Source organism: Vigna umbellata, chromosome 6, assembly GCF_029865625.1.
Source record: "Vigna umbellata cultivar VRB3 chromosome 6, Vumbellata_1.0, whole genome shotgun sequence".
In the NCBI taxonomy this organism is placed as follows: Eukaryota; Viridiplantae; Streptophyta; class Magnoliopsida; order Fabales; family Fabaceae; genus Vigna; species Vigna umbellata.
In genome coordinates this window covers 11,779,413-11,794,318 of record NC_142170.1, presented here as the reverse complement: position 1 = coordinate 11,794,318, position 14,906 = coordinate 11,779,413, and the positions used below count along the sequence as shown (strand labels likewise).

Below are 14,906 nucleotides of genomic sequence, written 5' to 3'. Positions count from 1 at the left end.
GATATATATAGGGTGAATCATTTCTTGTCTAAGGTATTGTTTACTTTGAAGCCTAATGTTCCATCACAATTTTATCTATAAAAAGCATCTCATATGGTGAAAAGATGAACAATTATTTAAATTTATCATAACTCTCAACTTCTAAAAGACGTGAGACTATCGAGTATAATAAAAAAAAGCTTTTTTACATAAAAAAAGATTAAACACATTAAAGTTAATTGTTGTTTTATTTAAAAAGAAATATCATATTTGAAAATATTTATTAACTCAAGTAATTAATTAACAAATATTTTTATTAAATTTTTAAGGAACCTATAATTAATTCTATTTGTAATATGTTTAATAAATACTTATGTGCATTAGCTTAAAAATAATCTTAGATATTGTTAAAATATCATTAAATATTATTAATTATAATATCATATATTAATTTTAAATGTGAGGGATTTATGTCCATCTCTTTATATTTTTTTATTTATAAAATCTATATCTTCAACATATATTAAGGAATCATCCTATTATTTTTTTTAACAAATATAATTGTGGTTTGTTTTGTGGATTGTCTCATGTGTCACGGACAGTATAAGGATTTTTTCTTTATCACTGTCCTCGTGCACTGGATCGCAGTATGTAACTCTGAATAAAATATGAAATTCAGATGTGCTAATTTTGTGCAAAGAAAGAAAGGAAACAAATAGAGGTTGAAGTGGAGCCCTCATACATGTCGGAAACAAATAACTATTCTATAAATTGGGCACGCAATAATTTGACACTATGGGCCATTACAATGAAATGGAGATACAGTTTATAAAATACATAAAATTCAATGATTCATACATAAAGTAAACAACACATTTTTTTATTAGATAGATCAGAATATCTTTGTTTAATAACAATATAATTAAATTTTAAGTTATGATAAATGTAAGTGTTTTTAATTAAATTTTAATTTTAATTTATTTTATCAAGTACTTAATTAACATTTTTGTATTTTTTTGTTGATTCATTTTTACGGGAATATGACTCTTATTTTTCATTATCATCTTACTTACTTTTTACTACATAAATTTATTAAGAAATGTGAAATTAAATTGTTAATATAAAAGTGATATTATAATTAATTCATGTAAAATAACAAATGTTTAATTGAAAACATGTTGAATAATAAAAATAGTGTTGTCTTAAAAAAAACATAAAAATCTCATTATCTAATATATTTTTAATGTATACAAGTTAATGAAAAGATTGAAAATAGTAAAACAATACTCAATTGAAAAATATAAAAAAAAAATAAGTATTCAATCGGCAAAATTTTTAATAAAAATTAATAAAAAATATTTAAATTTATTAAGACTTAAAACCTAATTAAACCTTTGATAATATTTCTTTTATTATCTAAAAAGGTATGTTTTTATCTCTTAAAAAATATTTAAGCCTTGTTCACTTGAATAGATTTGGAAGAGAGTGATTAAAGGGATTTGAAGGTAAATTTTTTTGTTATTTATTTGAGTGGATTTGGAGGTAAGTGGAGGTGAATTTGGAAGTAAAGTTTATGAGAATTAGTGTAGGATTTGATTGACGTGATAGATTAAAAAAATTTACTTCCAAATCCATTCTCATTTACCTCTAAATTCATTCAAATAAATAACAACAAAAATTACCTTCAAATTTTCTAAAATTTCCTGGATCACTTCCTCCCAAATTTCTCTCAAATTTATTGAAGTGAATGGAGAGGCATTTAAAATAAACACAAGAGTACTTTTCTGTATTTAAGAATCAATTTAAAATTTTATGACAACTGTGGTCATGATAGGATTGTTGATTTGGGTAAGCATGGTAAAAAATAAAACATATGTTGGACTACATTAATTTTGCTGCAACTTTAAGTGAATAGATTTTAATTCATCAATATTAAGTTTACCACTTCTAATTCCGAGATTAAAGTCTAAATCTAATCAAATTTAAGTTAAACATCCAACACACTTACAAAATCTAATCAATATCTTTGTTTAATAACAATATATATAACATGAGAGCCGAACGAGTAAAGAGAAAGAAGTACCTTCAAAATCGAATACATGTTTCACCACGGAGTGAGTACGAAAAAATAAAAATAAAAATGAAAAAGAAGAAAATAATCGAAAAGTGCTACAAAAAGTTCACGATTCCCCTTGAATCCAACCAATGACAAAAAAGCAGGTGGAAATTAAGAAAGCACGACAACATCGGAGGCCAAGTAACGTGGTTGGTGTAGGTGTCACGGTGACAGTGAGAATACTGCTGCTGCTGCAACTGCAAGCGAGAACCAGATTTTGAGTTTCAAATTGGTAGCAGCAGAGTGGGAATCAGCAGAAGCAGGACCATCTGTAGATGTCTTAGCAGAAGAAGCCTTAGCCTTTGCAGGTGCAGGAGCAGGTGGTGGAGGCTTGGGAACGAAGAAGTCCCTGGGAAGAAGAACCTTGTCCACTTGATAAATGGCAAGCTGGTGATCGGAGTACACACTTCCACCGACTGTGGTGTTAACAACGCCGGTTGTCAAGTTCACTTGGTTCCCGGAACTTGTGATGTTCAACGCCAACCTATCAGGGTCATCACCGGCCTGTGTTCTGACGGGGTTGCTCAGAGTGTCGAAGTTTGAGATGGAAACGAACGTGGGCAGGACGTGGAATTGGATGAGCTCGTTCTTCTGTTGGTCGTTGAGGGAGTTGAGGAAGCCAGGTTTGAGGCTTTGGAAGGAATTGTCGTTTGGTGCAAACAGTGTTAAGCCGTTGTTTGAGTTGAGGAGCTGGGCGTTGATCTGGGTTGAGACCTGCGTTGTGGTGAGAAGACGGATTAGGGTGGTGAAGCCTCCTGCCTTTTTGAGGATTCTGATGATGTCTGTGGGGGCTGAGGATGGTGATGGTGCTGGGGTTTGAGCTGAAACGGTGGTGGTGTAGCAGAGAAGCATTAGAAGTGAGAGAGAGAGGAGATGGTGTTTCTTCATTTTCATTTTCATCATCGTCATGATCACCATCTTTTGTGTTATGAGAATGAGTGAGTGAGATTTGAATGTGTGAATGGAAGAGTGGTCCTTGGTGTGGGAGTGAGGGAAGGAGTGTGGAATTTATTGAGGTGTTCATAAGGATGAGGTTGAAATTAGGTGGAATGTTTGGTTAGCATTTAGCAAAGCTTTGGTGTTAGATTATAAGGTTGGACATTATTGAAAGGTGGTATGTGTGTGTCAATGGAGAGGCTATTAACCACTTGGATTTTGCTTGGAAATGCAGGAAAAACAGTAGAATCTCAAGTGGGGTGTGGGGGCAAAAAAAGATGGCCATGATTGCTTTGCGTTGGCTTGTAAGTTGGAAATTCTTCTGAAACAGGTAAGAGAATCAAAGTGTTTGCTGATATCTTAAGGAACAAGTCCCTGATTTATTTATTTATTTATTTTTCCAGTTTTAGCAAGTTTGATGATGAATTGGGTTGGGTGAGTTTGATGCATTGCTACTTGCTCGGTGTTCAATGCCTGTGGGTCATTGCGTTATTTGTTTTAGCTCATGAAATTTTCTCCTTGTCCTATGCATACAAAGAAGGAAATGGTAGTTATTTTACCCCTTCTCTCTGCAACTTTTTCTTTTATTGCAACATATGATCAAGTGTGGATACTTTGACATCATGGCCATCGGCCCATAAACCAATGAGACAAAGTTTAATGAGGTTTGAAAGGTTGAAAACTTATGTTAAAATTAGCAACTGCTATTTGCTTTGATACCTAAAACTAACACCACCAACACTCATTTTGACTTCATCTCTTCACCATTCCACTATGGAAATTTAAGTCGCCAGTGGTTATTTGATTAAGATACTGATAGGTTTAAAGTTACATCTTTAATCATTTATAAAATATAATCATCTTGGTCAGATGTCAGCAAACTGTGCTTAAAGGCTTGATTTGAGTTGACACCAATTTGAATCTTACGTTCTTGAAGAACAATAGTGAAGAGAGAGAGAAAAAAAAAACAAGTAAATTTAGCAGTTTTCATTATGAATGATTTATGAGATAGAAATAATGTATCTCTGCAGAGCGAATCATATCTCATTATATAGGAACAGGAAATTATCTGAATCCCACTTTGCTAGAGAGATGAAAGAGGGATCACTCTTGAGCTGCACTCCATTTTAATTGGAAAAGAGGATTCACATATGATTGCGAGTCTCAGAAATTTAAGTGTTAGCGTAAACTATTAGAATAAGGGCAGAAATGTATTTTTACACTGCCAGATATTACTTTCACTTTAGAAAGTAATATGCACGTGAGATAAGAGAGAGAGAAAACGTGAAAGAGAGAATGAAATTCAGAGAGAACGAAGGCACCCTGAGCTCTGCTAGGGTTTCTGCTTCTATGGAGATCACCACCATGCACGGCTGAGCAACACCAGGGTTCAGAGAAAACAACCGATCAAGAAGTCACAAATGCACACAGGTAAACTGTATAATACCTCAAAAACTTTATTACACTGTAAATGAATGTTACAACGTCTATTTATACACAACTGCACACACAGTAACAGAATAACTTTGTTTTTGTTTATTTCCAACACTCCTCCTAAACAAAACAGTAAGGATTACAAGATTCTGAATAAAACCAAAGTTTCCAGCTCATTTCACCGATTGATCGGTGAAAGCTTCAGTTTTTCAACTCCGATCTGCTTTCTAAGCTTTAGAAAGCGTTCCCCCTTTAGTGCTTTGGTGAGAATGTCTGCAATCTGGTCTTCAGATCTGCAGAACACCACCTCTAGCTTCTTCTTACTTACTTGCTCTCTGATGAAATGAAAACGTGTCTCGATATGTTTGCTCCTACCGTGTGAGGTAGGGTGCTTAGTCAGGTCAATGGCTGACTTGTTGTCAACAAGCAGTCGGACCTTCCCTCTCCCTTCAATTTTAACTCCTCCATCAGTGAGTCAAGCCAGGCTGCTTGACAAGTTGCTTCACATGCCGCAATGTACTCTGCTTCACATGAAGACAGAGCTACAACGGTTCCTTAGTCGAGCTCCAGGAGATAGGTGCTCCATCAAAGTAGAACACATATCCAGCTGTGTTTCCTGTCACCCTTGTCCCCACACCAGTCAGAGTCAGAGTAAGCATTACTCTTACCTCTCCTCCTGATCCATGTTTGGGCAGCAGAATTCCATACTCAGTGGTACCTTTTAGATACCTTAGAATCCTCTTTACAGCATTTAGATGAGACACTCTGGGGTTTTGCATAAATCTGCTGACCAAGCCTACACTGTAGCTAATATCAGGTCTTGTATTGCACAAGTACCTTAGGCTCCCAACCATTCTTCTATACTCAGTCGGGTCAACAGCTTCTTCCTCAGGATCTTTCTCTAGTTTTATGCCCACCTCTGCTGGAGTAGTAGCAGAGTTGCATTGATCCATGTTAAACTTAGTTAACATGTCTGTAATGTATCTAGACTGATGCATCATCATACCTGTATCAGTTGTAGTAAATTCAATCCCAAGAAAGTAATTCAGTTTACCCAGGTCACTCATCTCAAACTCTTGTAGCATCTGGGCCTTGAACTTGTTAATTTTCTCATCACTGCTGCCTGTAACCAACATATCATCAACATACAGGCACACAATCACCATATCCTTCTTATTTCTTCTCATAACACTGAACATAAACTCCATGTTCAGACACACATTTTTCAAAGCCAATGCTTCCCATGAATCCATCTATCTTCTGATTCCAAGCCCTTGGAGCTTGCTTAAGCCCATATAAAGCTTTCTTTAACCTGTATACCTTGTTCATGTGCTCCCTGACCTCAAAACCTTGAGGTTGAACCACATAGACTTCCTCTTCCAGGTCCCCATTTAGGAAGGCAGACTTTACATCTAATTGATGTAAAGCCCAGTTGTTTTGTACAGCCACTGAAACTACCAGTCTCACTGTCTCCAATCTGGCCACAGGTGCAAACACCTCTCCATAATCAATTCCAGCTTGCTGTAAAAAACCTTTAGCCACCAATCTGGCTTTGTATCTAGTCACAACCCCTTGAGGATTTATCTTAGACTTATAAACCCATTTTAGAGCTATAGGTCTCTTGTTAGGAGGCAAATCTGTCAGCTCCCAGGTCTGATTTTTCACAATTGACCCTATTTCCTCCTGCATGGCCCTGTTCCATCTCTCATCCTTCACTGCCTCATCAAAATTCACAGGTTCAGCTTCTGCTATTAATGCAAAGTGGACAAAGTTACCTTCTGATGAGATAGTTGCCTCATATGCTAGGTCATAGTCTCTCAAGTAGGTTGGTAATTTAGTAACCCGAGAGGACCTCCTAGTACTCTCCTCCTTCCTGCATGCTTCCAACTCTGCTGCAGGTTCACTTTCCAACTCAATGGTTGGGTTCTCTTTCCTTTATCTTCCCACTGCCATTCTCCAGTTTCATCAAATCACATCCCTGCTGATTGAAGCAGTACCTGTTACAGGATCATACAATTTGTATCCTCCTGTAACATGATACCCAATCATCATAGTGGAATTCCTCTATCATCCAGCTTTTTTCTCAGCTGTTCTGGAACATGCTTGTAGCATAGGGACCCAAATACTTTCAGATGCTTCACATCTGGCTTCACTCCTGACCATGCTTCCTTGGTGTGACATCTTTTAGTCTCTTTGTTGGAGACAATTTAGTACATAGGTGGCTGTCAACACAGCCTCACCCCACAAGAAACTAGGCAGCCCCTTACTTTTCAGCATGCACCTTACCATGTTTAAAATTGTTCTATTTTTCCTCTCTGCCGCCCCATTGTGTTGAGGCGTGTAGGGAGGAGTAACCTCATGAACAATTCCTTCTTTTCCACAATACTCTCTGAAATCAGTGGAGATGTACTCTCCTCCTCCATCTGTTCTCAGTATCTTCAGCTTATTCCCACTTTGCCTTTCAACCATATTTTTGAACTGCTGAAAATGTTGCAGTACTTCCCCTTTTCTCTTTAAGAGATACACCCAACATTTTCTGGTCCAGTCATCCAAAAACAGTAGGAAATACCTGCTGCCACCAGGTGTCTCTACTTGCATAGGGCCACAAACATCTGAGTACACCACTCCTATTTTCTCTGCAGTTTTCTGAGGTAAAACTCTTTGAAAACTGCCACGGGTCTGTTTACATTGACACATTCCCTGCAAACAGTTCTTGGAACATCTACTTTTGATAAGCCAGTCACCAAATTCTTCTGACTTACATTGATAGATCTTGAAAATTCAGATGTCCAAATCTGAGATGCCACAGCCACTCATTTCCCTCTTCTGTTGCAGTAAAACAGTGATGATTTACTGCCTCCATCACCACTTTAAACGTTCTGTTCTGGGAAATTTCAGCCTGGATTACCTCTTTTCCCTCTTGGTTGAAAATGCTCAGGACATTGTTTTCCATTTCATCACATAGCCCTTTTGAAGTAATTGTCCAAGACTAAGTAAATTAGTCTTTAACCCAGGTACATACAGTACCTCTTCAATGACAACTTCTCTACCATCTTCACCCCTCAAAGCTACTCTGCCAGAGCATTCTGCCTCCAAACTGCTGTTATCAGCAAATTTGATCTTCCTGTTCTTCACTTCTGCACTCTCACAAACCAGTCTCTTCTTCCAGTCATGTGAGTTGAGCATCCAGAATCAAGATACCACACGCTTTCTGGTTGCTTATCATCATCATAGGCCATCAAAATTACTGCCTCTGAATCTGATTCTTCTTGGACCAGATTAGCCCTCTTGGGTTTATTCTTGGCCCCTTCACCCTTCCAGCACTCCTTTGCATAGTGACCCAGCTTCTGGCAGTTATAACACTTCACCTTTTTCTTATCAAATTTCCATTCTCCATCAGCATTCTTTGCCTTCTTCTCTTTTCCAGATTCAGTGGATTCTTCTCCTTGCTGATCCAGAGAATCTTTTCCTTTCTTTCCTCCTTTTTCACCTTTCTTGAACCCCTTTTTACCTCTCCATTGTGATCTGGCCTGTAGGGCCTGCTCCTGACATTGCTTGCGTTCATTGAGACGTAACTCATGAGCCTCTAGTGAATGCAGTAATTCCTCACTGTCAATATCCTCTCTTCTACGGGTTTCTTCAATAGCAGTCACCACATAGTCAAATCTGGGAGTTAGGGTTCTCAAGACTTTATCAACTATGTACTCATCATTTACCTTTTCACCACAAGCCCTCATTTTATTAACCAGCTCCTGGACTTTATCAAAATACTCAGCCACGGTTTCACTTTCCTCCATGATCAAAGTTTCAAATTTCCTTCTCAAGGCTTGCAGTTTAACCTTTGCATTTCTATCTCCATCACCGTAGGTTTTCATCAGCATTCCCCAAATCTCCTTTGCAGTGGCTGCATTAGAGATCTTGTTGAAAATTTTCTGACTTACACATTGATACATCAAGAACCTGGCCTTGCTGTCCAGTTTCTCCAGTATCTTGTGTTCTTTCTTCTGTTCTTGGGTTGCCTTTTCACTCAACTCAGGCACTCCATCTTCAATTATTTCCAACACATCCTGGAAGCCAAACACAGCCCACATCTTGATCCTCCAATCTGCAAAATTCTTGCCATCAAACACAGGCAATGGCCCCTGAAGTCCTCCAATTCCAGCCATCCTTTCTTGCTACTATCTTTCTGAATCTTTGATCTAAACCCAGTCAAATAAACCTCCTTTTCTGCAGTTCTGGATACACACACCTCCAGAATACAATGCTCACTTTTCCACACACCTCAGGATAGCAACCTTGCTCTTGATACCATATTAGAATAAGGGCAGAAATGTATTTTTACACTGCCAGATATTACTTTCACTTTAGAAAGTAATATGCACGTGAGATAAGAGAGAGAGAAAACGTGAAAGAGAGAATGAAATTCAGAGAGAACGAAGGCACCCTGAGCTCTGCTAGGGTTTCTGCTTCTATGGAGATCACCACCATGCACGGCTGAGCAACACCAGGGTTCAGAGAAAACAACCGATCAAGAAGTCACAAATGCACACAGGTAAACTGTATAATACCTCAAAAACTTTATTACCCTGTAAATGAATGTTACAACGTCTATTTATACACAACTGCACACACAGTAACAGAATAACTTCTGTTTTTGTTTATTTCCAACAGTAACTGCATCAAGTACAAAGATGAAAACTTATAATTTTTTACAGAGCAGAGAACCTTTTTTTTTTTTTAGGAATCAAACCAGAAAACATAAGTTTTAACGAACAGAGTTTTTGTCATGTGACATGCCTGCTTCACTTGCTTAATGCTTACACCATGAATTACTTAAAAGAAAGAAAGTACTCCATCAATTCAATTGGTGGGCAAAAAGTGTGGTCCCAGACAATTAGATAAAAAATTTAACTCTTCTGAGATGTTTTTCTATTAAATAAAATCATCTGAAACTAAAATTAGCTTCTTGTTGAAATTTTACATAATGTTTCGGATATAATGTTTTGGATGTTTCTAATCAACGAGTATTTATAAAAGACACTCTACTCGAGTCCATAATCTAACTGATTAAAGATTATAGTAAAATTTCAAATTTGTAATAAATATCATCAATTATCATCTTATTTTTATCTGTATTTATAAATATTGAGTTCGACTTAATATTACTAAAATTGTAATAAGATCCATTATCTTAATAATAGAACTTACTAATAAACTTAATTAAACACTATCTTTAAGGTTAATTAAAACTACGATCACCCGACTTTCCTGTTTTCGTGGATAACCGTCCATTGATGCGAGATCGTACAGTCATATAATAGCCAACAAAATTTGAGTGCTCCATGGAAAACGAGACCATGTTTCAGATTTTCAGTTTCTCTCATCAAACGCAGCTAAGGCACTGTCGCATTACACAAGCCTGCTACAGATGTTTTCTATCAAATCTTTCACACTTGTTTGAATATTGATATTAGATGAGTAATTTTTTCAATATTATATTTAAACTATTTATTATTATAACAAAAAATATCCTTAATCAATTATAGTCTTTGTTTCAGAATAAATCCTTTTAAAAATTTCACTCCATAACCTGCTGATTTTATGCCATGATTCGTTATGCTTTTTGTGTCTTTCTTTCTTTACTTCATATATCCATAATCAATTATAGTCTTTCTTTCTTTTCTTTTTTTACTTCATTTGAATTATACAAACACCATCTGCCAAGAGTCTTTATGGAAAAACTTCACATTTATTCTTCTTCTCATCTTTGATTTTTGATGGGAGAACTCACATTACACAAAATTATATATATATATATTATATATATATATATATATATATATATATATATATATATATATATATATATATATTCGTAACAGTTAAGGGAAAATAAAGAATTTGATGAATATAAAAAAAATTGACGAGTTGGAAGAGAAAATGAAAACTTGTATAATAAAAGAAGAGTAATTAAAATTTAAAAACTAAGAAAAGGGAAAATAATTTTTTTAAGTTTACCTTATAAACTAAGGATTTATATGATTAAATGTTTAAAATTGATAACCAAACATTTTTATCTAACAAAAATCAACAATAAACAAAAAGTTAAAATGCAATGAAAATGATCAAATATATATTCAAAAAATAATAATTTAATAAAATTAATGTTTACATGAGAAAATCACACCAGAAAAAAAAATGTATAATTAAAATTATAATAAAAGAATATATTAAAGATCTAAGTAAACTTGATAAACACTGAATAAGTTAAACAATTAGTAAAAACAATTAATAATCGTGTAATAGAGGAGAATAGAAACAAAATAAAAAAGAAAAAACGAAAAGAACATTAAAAATGAGTTATTTAGGATGACCAACAAATATATAAATTTTTTTTTCATGTTTAATTTAAGAAATCAGATATTATTCTGAAATAAGAAAAATTAAAGAAGAAAAAAATGACAAGTATTGTTGGCTGGCAGGCACTTGCTTCTTTAATGAAGTGACATTTAAGTCAATGAAATGCAATTTAAAATTCATACTTTTATGTTAGTTTGTTTTCATATCCAACCTACTTTTTTTAAATGCCAGTTTAAAATTTTATGAATAATCAAGCAGTATAATAAATTTTTATTCTGATAAAATATTTATAAGGTGAAACTAATAAAAAATAAGATAAATGATAAGAATATAATTAAAAAATAATGTTATTTTAAACTTTAAAAATTACAGTTAAATACAAAAATACTTATAAGGAAAATGGAAACAAATGAATACAAAGAACTGAAGTATTCAATTGGTATGAAAACGAGAGAAAAAATATATCTCTTTTTATCTTATTTTATTATTTTAATTTCTTATATTTTAATTAGTTTTGTTACAGCTTAAAAAAATTCAAGAGAAATAGTAAAAATTATGTTAATAGTGTTTTCATCTATGTAAAATTGAATATCATTGATTTTTGTCCCTGCATTTGGTAATTGTCCAAATTTCCATTAGAATTGTTATTTGTCATGTAGATCCATCCATGTATATTAACATTGTAGTGGTCTGAATCAAATTAAAATTAAACGTGTATTTTAAAAAATATTTTGAAGTAATTAAACATATATTGTAGTTTTAGGTTCATATAAGATTGATATTGTTAAATTTAATTTAATTTAAAGAAAAATAATATGATTCTATTTTAATAAAAATTAGTACTAAACTAAATATGATGTGAGAAGCGATTGTGAAGGCCAAGTTGTTGAAATGCATGCTATGGCCAAGTGTCCTGCAATTTGCGTGGCTTTCGTTTCATGGTCCCACGACGTCGTTTTTTAATTTAATTAGGTGATAAAGTGAGTATGAACCCTAATAATAATATTTATGGTGGGCGTGCTGCTTAATAAATACTCATCCATGGTGCTTGCAAATTAATCTATTTCATACTCGCTCATAAATTCAAGAGATTCAGAAAAAAAGAAAATAAAGATAAGGAAAAGATCATTGCCATTTAGGTGGTAGATAAATGAAACTGAAGTAAGTGATCAACCGTTGAGTTATGCTAGTATGAATTTTTCATTCTGAAATTTTAAATTCCACATCAATTATTAATTGTTTATTTTTATAGAATGTCAAAATTTGAAATATCTTTATTTTACTTTTACCTTTATTTGAAATTTCTTTATATATATATATATATATATATATATATATATATATATATATATATATATATATAAAATGAATTCTAAGTTTTAAGGTTAAGGGTATTTTAATAATTTTCATTCTCAAAACTAAAAAAAATAAACCCCAAACCTTTGCTCACCTCCATCATTCCTCTCAACCCTTTCTCTTTCATCTCTTTCACTCCAACATTTTCTATGTCATCCTATGGGAATCCCAATTGAAAAAATCAGAAACACTTGACGTTAAACAATTTTCTTCAATTTCACTATCTTCACTAACCTCTCTAATTTCATCATCTACATATGTTGAATCATCATCTCTAAAAAATTCCTTTGATGCTTGTGAAAATTAGATAAAATTAAATAAGACAAAAATTATAAAATGAAAACTCATTATAAAATCATTTTTTGTAAGAAATTGTTTAAGAGTGAATATTTCTGATTGAAAATTAGATAAGACAAAAATTATAAAATGAAAACTTATTATAAAATCATTTTTTGTAAGATTGTTTAACTGCAAGTGTTTCTGATTTTTTTCAGTTGGGACTACCATAGGATGACATAGAAAATGTTGGAGTGAGAGAAATGAAAGAGAAAAGGTTGAGAGGAATGATGGAGGTGAGCAAGAGTTTGAGGTTTCTTTTTTTTAGTTTTGAGAATAAAAATTATTAAAATATCCTTAATCTTAAAACTTAGAATCCACGATATATATAAAGATATTTTTGTTTACTAAAATCCGGTATACATTGCTAAAATGTAACAACTGAAAAACAGACATACACGCGTTAACAAACCCTTGTCTATACATATACGTATATATACCAAACTATACATGTACGTATATATATACCGACTTTGTTAGTGTTTACTTTTAAATCTTAATACTGAGTTAATTTATTTTAATAGAAAATAAGTACTGTGTTTACTTTTAATTTTACACAAATTTAATTTCATTCACGAGATCGAAGTTGACTTAGAGTTGACCAAAGTAATGGAAAGGAATATGAATAAAACAACAATATTTGAGGTTGTTTTGAGAAACTAAAAAACCAATATGTAAGGTTTGTTCGTTGAAATTCGTTGTTTTACTTAGAATTTCTTTTATTGGGATAAATTGAGAAGATTATAAGACTTCTAATGTAAAATATTAAGGTTTAATGTTTATGGGTTTTATTTTATTTTATACCAATTAACTTTTTTAATTTTACGAAACTTTCAATTATATTTAAATTCTTAAAAGATAAGAAAAAATTGTCATTGAATTTTGTTGTATTTTGGTTTCATATATGAAATATCTGGTTTTGTTCCATAAAGTCTTGAGTGGTACGTAGTAGACAAATGTACCAATGCTTTTTTTTTTCTTCCAACCACATGATGGCGATGGTGGGTACCATTTGGGATGTTTAGTTCAATCCTACTAATAATCAATTAAATGGTTAAGAAACTTTTACTTATATTTTTTTTTATTGTGATTTCATGTATGCATATTATTTTTTTTATAAATTCTATATTTTCACAATTATTTTTTATATTAACATAGTAAAATTTGTTAAAAAATGAATCTTAAACCTAATTAAATCCTACATTTTTATGATAAGATTTATATTTATTTATATATTTTAAATTAGTTTTATTTTTTAATATAATTTATGTAAGTTTTTAAAATATTAAACAAGTGCTTTTTCAAAAGAAAGAAAACGAGAAGTACACAATGAAAAAAGAAAAAAAGAATAGTAGGTTATTATGCTTCATTTAAACTAAATAAGTTTGTAATGGTTGAACTTCAATTTTTAGAAATATAGAATCTTATTCATATATATAATTATATAATTATGGTAATAGAACTTAGATAAGTTTGTGTTTAAATTTTTTTCTATGAAAGGTTTCATCTTATAAAACATTTTAAGATCATCCACACTATTGGTCATAAAACCTTTAGAAATATTCTCAATCAAACTACATCCACCAAATTACCATGGATAGTGAGGAAGAAAAAACAATAAAAACAATACATTTTTTTAGCATTAAATGATCCAAAAATAGTTATAAAACATAATGTTCTACACATCCACCAAATGTGAGCTACAATTATTGACAAAAAAGTTAGCACCCTTTGTGCTTAAATTATTAACCACAATATTCCGCTTATTTTATTTCCTTCACGTACTATTAGTATAATTTTCTTAGTTTTATGTTTAATTTTTATGATTATAGAAAAAAGGTTATTAATTATACTCTTCTTTTACTAACACATCTAACATAGAATTTGGTGAAGAAAAAAAGATAGAAGAATGAAGAGAAATATATAAGGAACAAAAACGCAAATCAAATAAGAATATTAATATACTAAGAATGGCTAATTTCTTTATTTTGGCTTAACCAAATATTAAAAAAAAAACATGAAAACATGGAAGAAATAAAGCTAATCAAGTCAATCATTTCTCTTGTTTAGTCAAAATGGACAAGAGAATAATATTTATGAGAGATCATGTCTTACACCTTAGCGCAGACTCTCGTCTAATGAATTTTATTGATAAAGAACATGAATAAGTGTTTGAAGATTTCATTTTTAATAAAACAAAAAATATTTTAATAAATAAAAGAAACAAAATTTATATCAAATGCAATTAATATATATATCTTACCAGTCTAATTAATTAGATCATGTTATTCTACTTGATTGTATTATTTCAGTGTTTGTTGGTTACAGGAGAACATAAAAAGGAAATAAAAGGTGAAAAAGAATTAGTTTTTATTATAAGCTGTGGTTT

At 32.2% G+C, this 14,906-nt stretch overlaps 1 pseudogene; it reads right to left on the bottom strand.

Annotated features, from left to right (window-relative positions):
- Positions 1-2,045: 2,045 nt before the first annotated feature.
- Positions 2,046-3,517, bottom strand: LOC124843628 (fasciclin-like arabinogalactan protein 12 pseudogene; annotated as a pseudogene).
- Between the last annotated feature and the right edge of the window lie 11,389 nt (positions 3,518-14,906).